The following is a 12,289-nucleotide window of genomic DNA, read 5'->3' on the forward strand; positions in this document are numbered from 1 at the left end:
AATCACCCACCTTCGGCTTGGTAGCCCAGCTTCCTTCCACTAGGCCAACGTAGCTCTCTCTTGGTCATCGTCATTGTTATTGTTGTTTAATGCCGTCGAGTGGTAGACTACTCATAGCGACCCTATGAACGAACAGCCTGAGCACTGTTTGTACATAGTTTCTGGAGGCAAGCCATTTTGGAAGTGTATTGGAATATATAAAGGAAAAAAATTGTTTAAAAGAAATATATGACTAGGCATTATATGTAAGACAATAGTCCAAACTGAGAGGTACATTGCAGAGATGACTTGGGGAGGGAGGGTGAACAGAGAAAATTATGCAACTATGAATGAAGATTAAAAAAAAAAGTGAATGAAGTGGAGAGAGGGAGAAAAATGTGCAACAATGAATGAAAATCCAACATTTTTGTAAATTTTCATTAAAATCGCAATTAAAACAAAAAAATTTATTATTAAAAAATGACAAAATCTGAGGAAAAAAGCCAAAAGAATAAAAGACTTATGTGACTTGAAGCAGGTTTTAAGGCCTGGGTTTTTTTAACATCAAAATACTACATAACATATTCTTGGATCACATTGCTATAAAATTGGAAATCAATATCAAGAATAAGGGGAGGGGGATGAAGTACATGGAAACCAAATAAAACCTTGCTTGAACACTATTGGGTAGTAAAAGAAATTAAAAATTTCTTGAAGCAAATAAGAATAAAAACACAACACACCAAAATCTTTGGGACACAGAAAAGTCAATTCTTAGTGGTCAATTTATAGCAATAAGCGCAAACATCAAAAAGAAAAAACAAAAATCAATACCTCAACCTAACATTTCTGACAATTAGCAAAAGAACAATAAATAAATCCTGTGGTCCCTCAAATAAGAGAAATATTAAAGATCAGAGCAGAGAGAAATGAAATAGAAACCAGGGGAAAAATTAGAAAGGATTAACAAGACTAAGAGCATGTTCTTTGAAAGGATTTATTGACAAGTCACTGGCAATTGAACAAAGGAGAAGGAAAAGAGGCAAATAACATGAATTAGGAATGAAATGGGTGATGACACAATAGAACCGACTGAAATAAAAAGGATGATATAACAGCTTTTAGTTTGCTTGGCTCCACAATCAACACACTTGGTTCCAGCAGCCAGGAAATTAAAGGAATTGCATTGGGAAAGTTTGCTATCAGAGACCTCTCCAAAGTACTGAAGAGCAATGATGTCAGTCTGGAGACTAAAATGTTCCTGATTCAGGCCATGGTCTTTACAATTACTTGTTATGTGTCAGAAAGCTGGACAGTGATTAGGGAAAATAGAAGGAGAATTGATGTCTTTGAGCTGTGGTGCTGTAGAAGAGTATTGAATATACCATGGACAGCTAGGTGAACAAATAGGCTCATCCTTGAAAGGGTGAGACCAGGCTGCTTCTTGGAGGCAAGGATTCTGAAGCTTCATCTGACTATAATATACTTTGGACATGTTGCAAAGAGTGACCAGTCCTTGGAGAAGGACTCATGCTTGGAAGGGTGGAGGGACAGTGCAGGAAGATCCTCGATGAGATGGGTTGATTCAGTGACTGGGGTAATGGGGGTAGATGTATCAGAGACAATAACAGAATAGAGCAGAGTATAGGGCTGTTGTATGCTATGAGTCACAAGCAACTCAGAGGCACATAACAACAATGATGACATAAAAACAGTGCCAACTGAGAGAAGTCTTGGCCCAGATAGCTTCACTGATGAATTCTAACACTGATTCTACTCAGGCTATTTCAGAATATACAAAAAGATGCAATACTCCTCAAGTAAGCATATCTCTGATACCAAAGTCAAGGAAAGATACCACTGAAAAATGAAATTATAAACTCTAATTAACTTAGATGCAAAAATTCTCAGCAAAAAAATAGCCAATAGAATCCAAGACTAGAAAAAAAAATTTATGATGATTAACTGAGATTCATACCATGTATGCAAAGCTTGTTCAACATGACAAGCAATCAGTGTAATCCACCACATTGATAAAACAAAGGGGGAAAACCCACATAATTATATCAATTGTTACGAAAAAAGCATTTTAAAAAATTCAGAGTTCAACACCATTCTTCAAAAAAGACACTCAACAATACAGAGAGTTAATTTCTTCAACAGAATTAAAACCATATTGTGAAAAGAGCAAGGGCCAAGTGATAACAGCCATGTCTGACATTTACCAACTTCTCAAAGGGGAACTGTCCCCATCTACATTATCAATAACACAAAATCAATTCCCATGAGGTCAGACATGTCCCCTATGCTCTCATACTTCTTTCTACTCATCTCAACACCAATCTTACCGCATAACTGGATCCAAAATCTGGTGTGATAGCTCACAGACCACACAGAACTCTACTGGGGAAGTGAAAAGGTTATGATCCAGGTTAGTAGCAGAATACAGTCAGGACAGATCAAAAATGTGCTTATAGGCACCTCAGCTTTGAGCCTCTTGGCTTTAGGTCAGTTACAAAGTACTCAGTTCTGCCAATATTGCCTGTCCCTCCCACCCCAGAACTTGGACAAAGGTTCTTCATTTAGCTCTGGTTTCATTTCTGGGCGGAAGGGGTGTGTGTGTGTGTGTGTGGTGGATAGCAGCCAACCAGCTCTGTCTCATGTTAGGTCTCTCTGGTCCTCTGCTTTGGCTATGGTCGCTGCTGCTTTGAAGTAGCTGGAGCAAGAATGTCTGATCCTGAAAAGTGTCTTACAGTCTCTTGCTTTTTCTTCTCTTCTTTGTTGGTGGGGAAGGTCTAATCTGCTGCTGGAGCTGCTCAATTTATTGGTTGAGACTAGCCTATCCCCTTGCAGATTGGTGAGACTGGCCAATTCTCTTGTGGAATGGTGAGATAGCCAATCCCCTTGTGGATAGGCTAACATGCCTTATTGGCATATCCCAGCTATCTGCATGGTCAACTCAGATTTAATGGCTAAGAAAGTCATGCTGAAAGATAAACTCTACACATATATACAAAACCAATGGACAGAATAACTCTCATAGAGAGAGACTGAACATATTGTCCTTGTAAACAAGAACTAGACAAAGTTGCCCTTTATCACCACTTTTATTCAATATTGTATCCAAACTCCAATCACAGCAGTAAGTCAAGAAAAAGCATCCAAATTGACAAAGAAGAAGTAAAACTATCTCCTGCACTTCCCAGTGTAATATAATCCTGTATACTGAAAATGTCAAAGACTCAACTAGAAAATGATTGGAAATAATTGAACAATTTGTCAAAGAGGCAGAGTATGAGTTCAATCTATAACAATAGTCAGATTCCTCTAAAGCAACAAGAGAACCCCGAAAAAGAATGAAGGAAAACAAGGTCATCTGTAATTGTATTGTTATGGCTGAATATCATCAAGTCAGAACTGACCCATAGCTGACCCTCCTGTGGATTTTCAGAGCAGGTAAATTACATGGGAGGAGACCACCAATCTTTAACCCGTGGAGTAGCCGGTGGATTTGAACCACATGCCTTTGGGATGGCAGCACAGCTCCTTATCACTATACCACCAGAGCTCCCTCCATTTGTAATAGCTACTGCCAAAAGAATAAATTTGCCTTAGAGAAAGTGCAGCCAGAATGCTCCTTAGAGGCAAGGATAGCAAAAGCTTCAGCTCACATACTTTGAGCATGTTGTTAGAAGAGGCTGTTCCTTAGAAAGGGACATCATGCTTGGAAGATGGAATGTCACTGCAAGAGAGGAAAACCTTTAATGAGATGGAGGACACAGTGGCTGAAGCAATCGGATCAAGCATATCAGAGATGATTAAGATGACACAGAATAGGGAAGGGTTCCTATCTGTTGTTCATAATGTCACTATGAGTCATACTTGACTTGAAAGCACTTAACAACAGCCCAAAAGATGAAAAATCTAGCCGGAGATTCACTCACTCATTGTCAGTGAGTTGAAACTTGTTCAAAGCTCACCCTCCATTATATTACCAAGGCTGTAAATTGCACATCAGGAGACAGCCTATCTTTCTCCCGTGGAACTCCTGGTCTGGTTGAACCATCAGAGAAGTGAGGTCTTTGGGTTAGCAATGCAACTACTTATGGATTATGCCCCAGGAGTTCCCCAAGAGATACAAAATATGTATGCAAAGAAAACTATAGAACAAGAAAACCAAAGAAACTTAAATAAATGGAAAACTATACCATATTCACAGACAAGCAGATTTAACATTTTGAAAATGGCAGTACTACCAAAAACAACTACAGATGTGATGCAATCCCAGCTCAGATTCCATCATCACCTTTTGAAGAGTTGGTAAAGGCAATCTCTAACTGTATTTGGAAAAGAGAGAGACTCCAAATAAGCAAAGTGATACTGAAGAACCCCCCCCCCCAAAAATCAACAAACAAAATAGCCAGCCTCTTTAACAAATGGTGTTGGCAAAACTGAATATCTAATAACAACATATGAAGACAATTCTAACAAGATGCATACTTATACCTCATACTGTATATGAGGTCCAGGGGCTGACTACAGGTGAGGCATGGTACAGCCCACCACCTTCCAGAGAGAGTCTGGATACAGAGCCATGCTTATTGCCCAGTGCCAGATCCTGAAGGTCATGTGCTTGGTCTCAGGTGGAGCTGGGGGAACATTGCCAGTCACAGGGTGAGTGGCTTTGGAGGCATAATTTCATTCCTCTGATCTCTGAGAGGGCACAGGGGACATCAGGGGAGTCTGCACCTTTCCTGTTGTCAGGTCACCATTTGTGTGGACACTGGCCTTTCCCAGGTTCCCACATCGAGCATTTTTCTTCTTTTTTAGTTGACAATAGGAGTCTATCATGTATTTTGGAACTAAATCACTTGCAGTTATATCTGTTATAAACATCTTGTAACAGTTTGTGACTTGCCATTTCACTTTTTTAGAGTGCTTTTGATTGGAGGTTATTAATTTTAAAATGCTTGATTCTACTTTCAACTTCTTTCTGTTTATTTAAGGACTTTATTAATTCCAAAGTTGGAAAGATAGTCTACCATCTAATCCTCTGGAAGTCTCATAGTTCTGCCTTTCACATTTTGGTCATTGATTAACCAGGAATTGATTTCTGTGTAGGGTCTGAGCCAATGATCTAGCTCCCTTTCACTATTTTCATGTGAATAACAAATTATCACCATGCTGTTATATGACTAATCCATCCAGGATCTGCAGTGTCACTTTGTTTATGAATTAAGGTTCCATGAGAATCTCTTCTGGGCTCTATCCTGTTTTCAGGGAACAACCTTCTTTTCCCACCATGGTATCTATTTGGCAGAATCCACCTTGAGGATAACCAGAGTAGGACAAGTGCCTCTGTTGTGTTATTGAAGACCTCTCTGGCCACAGTGCAGTGGGTCCTGGAAAAAGGAGAGAGAGAGAGAGAGAGAGACAGAGAGAGAGAAACACCTAAGACAGGGCTGAAAACGGGCATCAAAGGCTGTGGCAAGGGCTACAGACTTTAACCAAGTGCCTGGGGGTAGCAACAGATAAATATTCTCAGGGAATGTAGTGGATATATGTTTTACAAATACTCTGGTTGTATTGTGGTATATATAATCTGGAGAAAGCAGAGTGGCCTCAGAGGCTAGTCAGGATATTATTCTATTATTATAGGATATATTATGGCCTCAGAGCCTAGCAAGGATGGTGGCTGGCACCTCTGTGATGATTTCTTCTCACGTGGCTTTGCTCTCTCCTTCTGTGGTATCTGGAACACTTTGTAGAGAGACATTTCTCACAGTGTGCTACATACACTCTGCTTAAAAGCAGGACAGGTGGTTCTCCTCTAGTTTTTGAACTTGCTGTTCCTTCTGCCTGCAACACTTTCCCCTCAGATACCTGAATGTTCTGCTTCCCCACTTTCTTTGTTCTTCACTCAAAGCTCCCCTTTCCATAAGCTTTTTCCTGCCTACTCAATTTGAAACCACAACATTCCCTCCCTGTAACTTTCTCTCCTGCTTCCCAGATTTATTTGTCTTCATTGAGCTCGCTGCCATCTGGCACACTACATAATTACTCATTTGTTTTGTCCATTGCCCTCCCGGTTCTTGAATATGACCGTATTCCAGTCCCTGACACATATGACTGGATGTGAGTGAATGATGATAGAGCTTTTGGCGTGCAGCACAGGAACAGGCACAAAGCAGAAGCTGAGGGAGTGTTGAATGAAGGAAAGAGGTAAGTGTCAGGACCAATCAATTTTCAGTCTCTATCCCTTGTCTTAATGTGAGGGCTCCAGAAGCATCATAAGCCCTTGGCTCCACTTTGGTTTCCCCATATCCTTTCAAAGAAGGACCTTATGACATGACACAGTTTAACCAATAAACACGTGGTATCCAGGGTGGCAATATGGTGATGCCAAAGTTACAGAGCTGGTCAGTGGGTCATCCAGTGTGACCTGAACAGTGAGTGCCTCTGGATCTCAGCACACACTGAACCACATTCTCTTCTCTCTATCAGGAAGCATTCACCAAATTCATTGAGCATCTTTCTGAGTGGTTGCTTGGCAATAGTTGCTAGGCAAAATTCATAATTAATTACAATTTCAGAGCTCTTGATTAAGAACTCTCAGGAATTTGAGGCATCTGTGAGTTGTAGGGTGAGCAAAATACTCAGATGGCTCCAAGATCGCTATTCCCAGGTGTACGTAATGTATCTCACCTTCTTTTACTCCCTTGACAACAAGGTCATTATATGGCAAAGGGATGAGAGAGTCACTCTTCACTTTACATTAAATTATCCTGAAGAGTGAGTCTGTTGTTGGTTTGAAGACGTTCACTACCATGTTATCTGAGACTGACGTGGACTAAAGTCACCCTCTAGGAACTGAGAGGGACTTCTCACTGAAAGTTGGAAGTGAAGTGCTTATGGAAGTCCTTTGGCAGCAAGGAATTGAATTCTGTCAACAATTACTGAAAGTGTGAGCAAACCTGTGTTGATAATACGTTCTGCTAAGATAAGTAGCAGACCAGTTACAAGAAGTGCGGACTCAACAGTGTCCCAAATGTTTGGCTGGCTCCAGCTCCATGATTTCTGACATGACTAGTGCCTTTTTGGGGTTAATTTTTCTCACTCCTATAGGTCCTGTGGGTTCAGGTCTCTCAGAGGCTCAGACCTGTCCAGGGAATGAGTCATGTGATGTAGGTGTGCAGGCTGGTGTTGCAGAGACTGGTGAACGCTGTAGACTATTAGTTGCAGTGCAGCAGGAAAGCAGACATCCGCAAAAGACAGAGCTAGCATTGGTGACCCATGAGCTCATACAAGCCTCGAGTAGGGTGAGATTTATATCCCACCCTAATCTTCTCTCCTTAATACAAGAAATACTTTAGCACAAAATAGTTAATCATTGGCTTGGAAAGATATGGTAAATGATAAACCTTTGACGCCCCAAACCCCAAACCTTAGATGAGAATATAACCTGACCAACACTATGATTTCAGCCTAATGATTCTCCAATTCACTGCCCAGGCTTCTGACCCACAGGAATTGTGAGAGGATAAATGATTGCTGTGTTAAGTAATAAAAATTGTAGTATTTGTTACATAGCATTAGAAAATCAACACCCAGGGGTGGGTTGTTTTTGTTGTTAGGTGCCATCAAGGCACCTGCTACTCAGTGTCCCTACGTACAACAGCCCTAAACCCTGCTCTATCCTGTACCAATCTTATTGTCTCTGATACACCTACCCTCATTACCCCAGTGATTGAATCAGTCCATCTCATTGAGGACCTTCCTCTCTTGTGTGGACTCCACCCTTCCAAGCGTGAGTCCCTCTCCAAGGACTGGTCTTTCTTTGCAACATGTCCAAAGTATGTCAGATGAAGCTTCAGAATCCTTGCCTCCAAGAAGCAGCCTGGTCTCACCCTTTCAAGGACGAGCCTATTTGTTCACCTAGCTGTCCATGGTATATTCAATACTCTTCTCCAGCACCACTGCTCAAAGACATCAACTCTCCTTCTATTTTCCCTAATCACTGTCCAGCTTTTGGGTGCATAGCAAGTGATTGCAAAGACCATGGCCTGAATCAGGCACATTTTAGTCTCCAGATTGACATCACTGCTCTTCAGTACTTTGGAGAGGTCTCTGACAGCAGAGTTTCCTAATGCCATTCTTCTTTTAATTTCCTGGCTGCTGGTACCAAGGGTGTTGATTTCAGAGCCAAGCAAACTAAAGCTGTTAACAATCTCAATCTCTTCACCATCCATCATGACACTGCCTATCGGCCCAATGGTGACAATCTTTGTTTTCTTGATGTTGAGCTTCAACCCGTTTTAAAGGCCATAGTCCTTGACCTTCTGCAGCAAGTGCTTCAGGCCCTCCTCAGTTTCCTCAAGCAGGTTGTGTCATCTGCATAACGCAAATTGTTGATAGATCTTCCACCAACCCTGACACCGCACTTCTCCTCACAGAGCCCAGGCTCCCGGATAATCTGTTCTGTATATAGATTGGAAAGGTACGGAGATAGAACAGATCCCTGGTGTATACCCTTTCCCAGTTTTGAACCATGCAGTGTTTCCTTGCTCTGTTTTGACGACTGTCTCCTGGTTCAAGTATAGGTTTCTCATTAGCACGATCAAGTGTTCTGGGATTTCCATTCTTCTCAGAGCCAGTCCCAGTTTGTTGGGATCCATACCGCCAAAGCATTTGCATAGTCAATAAAACACAGAAAGACATTCCTCTTCTACTCTCTGCTCTCAGCCAAGATCCATCTAACATTAGCTATAATGTTGGGAATGGAATAGGGTGGGAAATCCACCTTTAAGACCATGTTGAGGTTGCCACTAGGAGGAGGGGGAGGAGGAAAGCGAACAGAAATACTGTGCCCTGGGCTCTCAGAAGAGCCCTGTCAGGTGGGGATTCTGGTCCCTATTTTTGGTTGGGAAAGGGAGACCCAGAAGGGCTATGCCTGTCCAAAGTCACAAAACTAGCAGTAACGAGGCTAGGACTGGAGCCAGAGGGATCCCAACTCCTTAAGGCGTGTGCCTGTTGAGAAGTGTGCTTGTGGGTGAAGTGTTCACAGTGTGTGGACAGTGTGATGGAATTGACACACAGGGCTCTCGAGAGCTTTGTAGGAGGTTTAATGCTTTGTCTGCTCCTTACGGCTGGGAAAACAAAGCTTCCAGACCATTCTAGCCCATCTTCCTCAGATTCCACTCTGACTTGAAGTGGGTATTAAACCTCCCTGAATTCATTTCAAATATATACCTTATTAGCGAGCATTTGTGGCCTAGTGGCAAGAAATTGCACTGCAATTCCGAAGGCAGGCGGATCAAATCCACCAGCTGCTCTGCATAAGGATGGGCAATCTCCTCCTGTGTGATTCACTGCCTCTGAAAACATGCTGGAGGGTTAGCTATAGGTCAGTTCCAACCCAACAGTATACAACGACAACGACAACAACGACAATATATACCTTATTAAGGAAAAAAGTTTTCATCAGTCTCACATTTGAGATATCTAGCTGACCCCCGGGTTTCTTCCTTTTATTTTTTTTTTTGTTTTGACCCCCGAGTTTCTTAGCTTCCTATGTCTGAGAGATATCAGTCGAACAGTATTGAAGCCTTCTGCTGGGCTTCCTCCTAGAGTTTTTCATTTGTGGACTTCGTCCCTTCATTTTGAATGGAACCCTTGGTCAGTATCTTGTCAAGGTAAATTTGTGATCAAGCTGGCAGCATTCACTTTATTAGAGTTGGATAGAATCTTGAGCTACCAGGATGGGGTAAACTCACTGCAGGTTATGCTGGTGGGACGTCTGCCCTTTTTGCACTGCTCCGACCTGGAGAGATGTGTCTTTCTGGACAAGTAGGTCCACCTTGCCAAACTCACTTTCCCTTGTGGTTCCAAACTCTAGATTGGGAATGAGAGTTTGAAGCAGTGTTTAAGAGGCCACATCTTGCCACATACATTTCATTCACACCAACCCGACATTCTGTGTGCATTCTGGCCCTGTCTCAAGTGGAAAGGGGGGAGTATTGGGTGGCCAGGAAATGTCATCAGGATGTCAACACCCTGAATTACCCATGCTACTGGATCTCCACAGCTGACCTCTCGAGATCTGAACTTTTTAACTTTCTTTGATTCTTTTAGCATATCTGCCCAACGTACTGCTATTAAGTTAGTTCTGATTCACAGAGATCCTCCAATGAGTTTCTGAGACTGTAAATCTGTACAGGAGGGGAATTCTCCATTTCTGTCTTACAAGGGGCTGGTGGATTTGAACTGCCAACCTTTTGTATAGCAGCCCACTACATTGACACACTATACCACTAGAGATCCTAAGCACCCAATAAATTGTCATTTCCCTCAAACTGGACAGAATGCATTTCTATTATTTGCCAGATTCCTGCAGCATTTTCACAGCAGATCACACTAGGGCTCCTTTTCCTCTGCCTTTTCCACTCCTTGGGGTACAACTGAGTAGCTGAAGGGCATCTACTCCCCCTTCCCCAAGGCATTGCTGAAAGGGAATAGACTGGGAACCAGGAGCCCCGTGTTATTTTGTTCCATTCTCTGGTGTGACCTTGGGTAAATCACATAGCGGTGGGACACACGAAACAGAGGGCCACATACTATCAGAGGATCGTCTCTGGTTTCAACAGCTATTTCACTCTGCCCCATCCCTTTGGACCCCAGACCAGCTCTGAGGGCCTATTTACTCACTGGCCTGTTGAAAAAAAAATAACAATTAGGATGACACATCTTGTAGAGTTCTTACTGTGTGCCAAACAGTTCTCTGGATTGCTTCAGTCACCATCCCATCCAGTTTTACAAAAGAGGAACCTGACGCACAGAGAAGTTACTCAACTTGCCCAGGGTTTTATGGCGGGGAAACGGGACTGCCATAATTTAGACCAAACAGTCTGGGTACTCAGCCCTTGTCCTGACTACCATGCTGAGCTTCCTCTCTCTCTGACCCACACGCCTCTGTTCTTGAGCAGAGCTGCCCACTCAGGAGCCAACACACCCAGAGAGACTCTGATTGATCCAGGCTCAGCCTGTATGGGGCTCCCCACCTACTCTTAAGTGCCAGACTCTGGCTCAAGTGTTTTGACCAGCAGATCCACAGAGCTACGTGACCAGGAGAGGCAGTCACTTGGGAGGCATGAACAACATTAAGTGTTAGGAATGTGGTTAGTTTGCTCAGAAAAGAGCTGTGGGTGTCCAGACTCAACGAGACCTCTCTTATCCCCATCCTGCAGACAAAGCAAGGAGGATTGATTGAAGAAATTGGCTTGATTTTTAAACTTCCCAATGCTTGCTAAGGGGCAAAGTGTTTTTATTCCCGAGTTGTAGAATGCTGTGTAAACCATGAAGTGTGTTGTAAACTTGCTAGAATTGTATATAATTTATGTCGTCACTGGCGATTGCTTACTCAACAGTCTTTCCCCTTTTTCTTCACCTCAGAAGAACCTCAGCATCATTTACTTTGAGGCATGACTCATTTAAGGATTACGTGGCAGGTGGCAGGGACTAGTTCTTGTCATCTGGGCTCCTTTGTGTGTCTTCTCACTTGAGGAGTTTGGCTTCTCAGTTCCTTGGGAGCCCAGACATGAAGGTCTTCAAGGGTCCCTGAGCAGAGGAGTGGGGTGCCCACACTGACCAAGATTCCCTCCTGGTTTTTCTGAAGGACTTTATTAATAAATGTCTGTTGGGACCTTATGTGTTATAGGTTCATCCAAACGGGATGAGTTTTTGGTTACTTTCAAGGAAAAGTTGCAGCCAATTCAAGAGATGGCACTGACCTCCTTTCCCCCTTGGGAAAGATGATTTCAAATGAGCTGTCAATTTCTGAGGCACCAAGCAGGGGCTTCTTGAAAACTGTCATGGAGGACCTAGCTATTTTCTTTTTTAATATTATGGTACACTCACACAATGGAATACTATGCAGCCCGCAGGAGCAATGATTTTGTAAATTATGACCTAACTTGGGAGGGACTGGAGAGCATTATGCTGAGTGAACGAACTCAGTCCCACAAGGATAAATATTGTATAAGACCATTATTGTAGCATGAGTGTAAGGATCCAGGAGGGGTGGGAGAGGCTGGACGCAGAGCGATGTGGATGTGCAGGGGAAGGAGAAGGATTAATCATTGGGTTGTACAATTTGATGGGGGTATGAGTGAAATAGAATTTGCTCAAATTTGTATTTGAATTTTGTAAATAAATTAGTAGAAAATAAAAAAGTGAATACATCAAGAATGTATTAAAAAACAATATAATGAAAGAAAAAACCTAACGGTGTTTGAAATAAAAATATTTTAATAAA

The sequence above is a fragment of the Elephantulus edwardii genome, unplaced genomic scaffold (genome assembly GCF_000299155.1).
Source record: "Elephantulus edwardii isolate Elephantulus edwardi_28Jun2011 unplaced genomic scaffold, EleEdw1.0 scaffold00161, whole genome shotgun sequence".
Taxonomy (NCBI): Eukaryota; Metazoa; Chordata; class Mammalia; order Macroscelidea; family Macroscelididae; genus Elephantulus; species Elephantulus edwardii.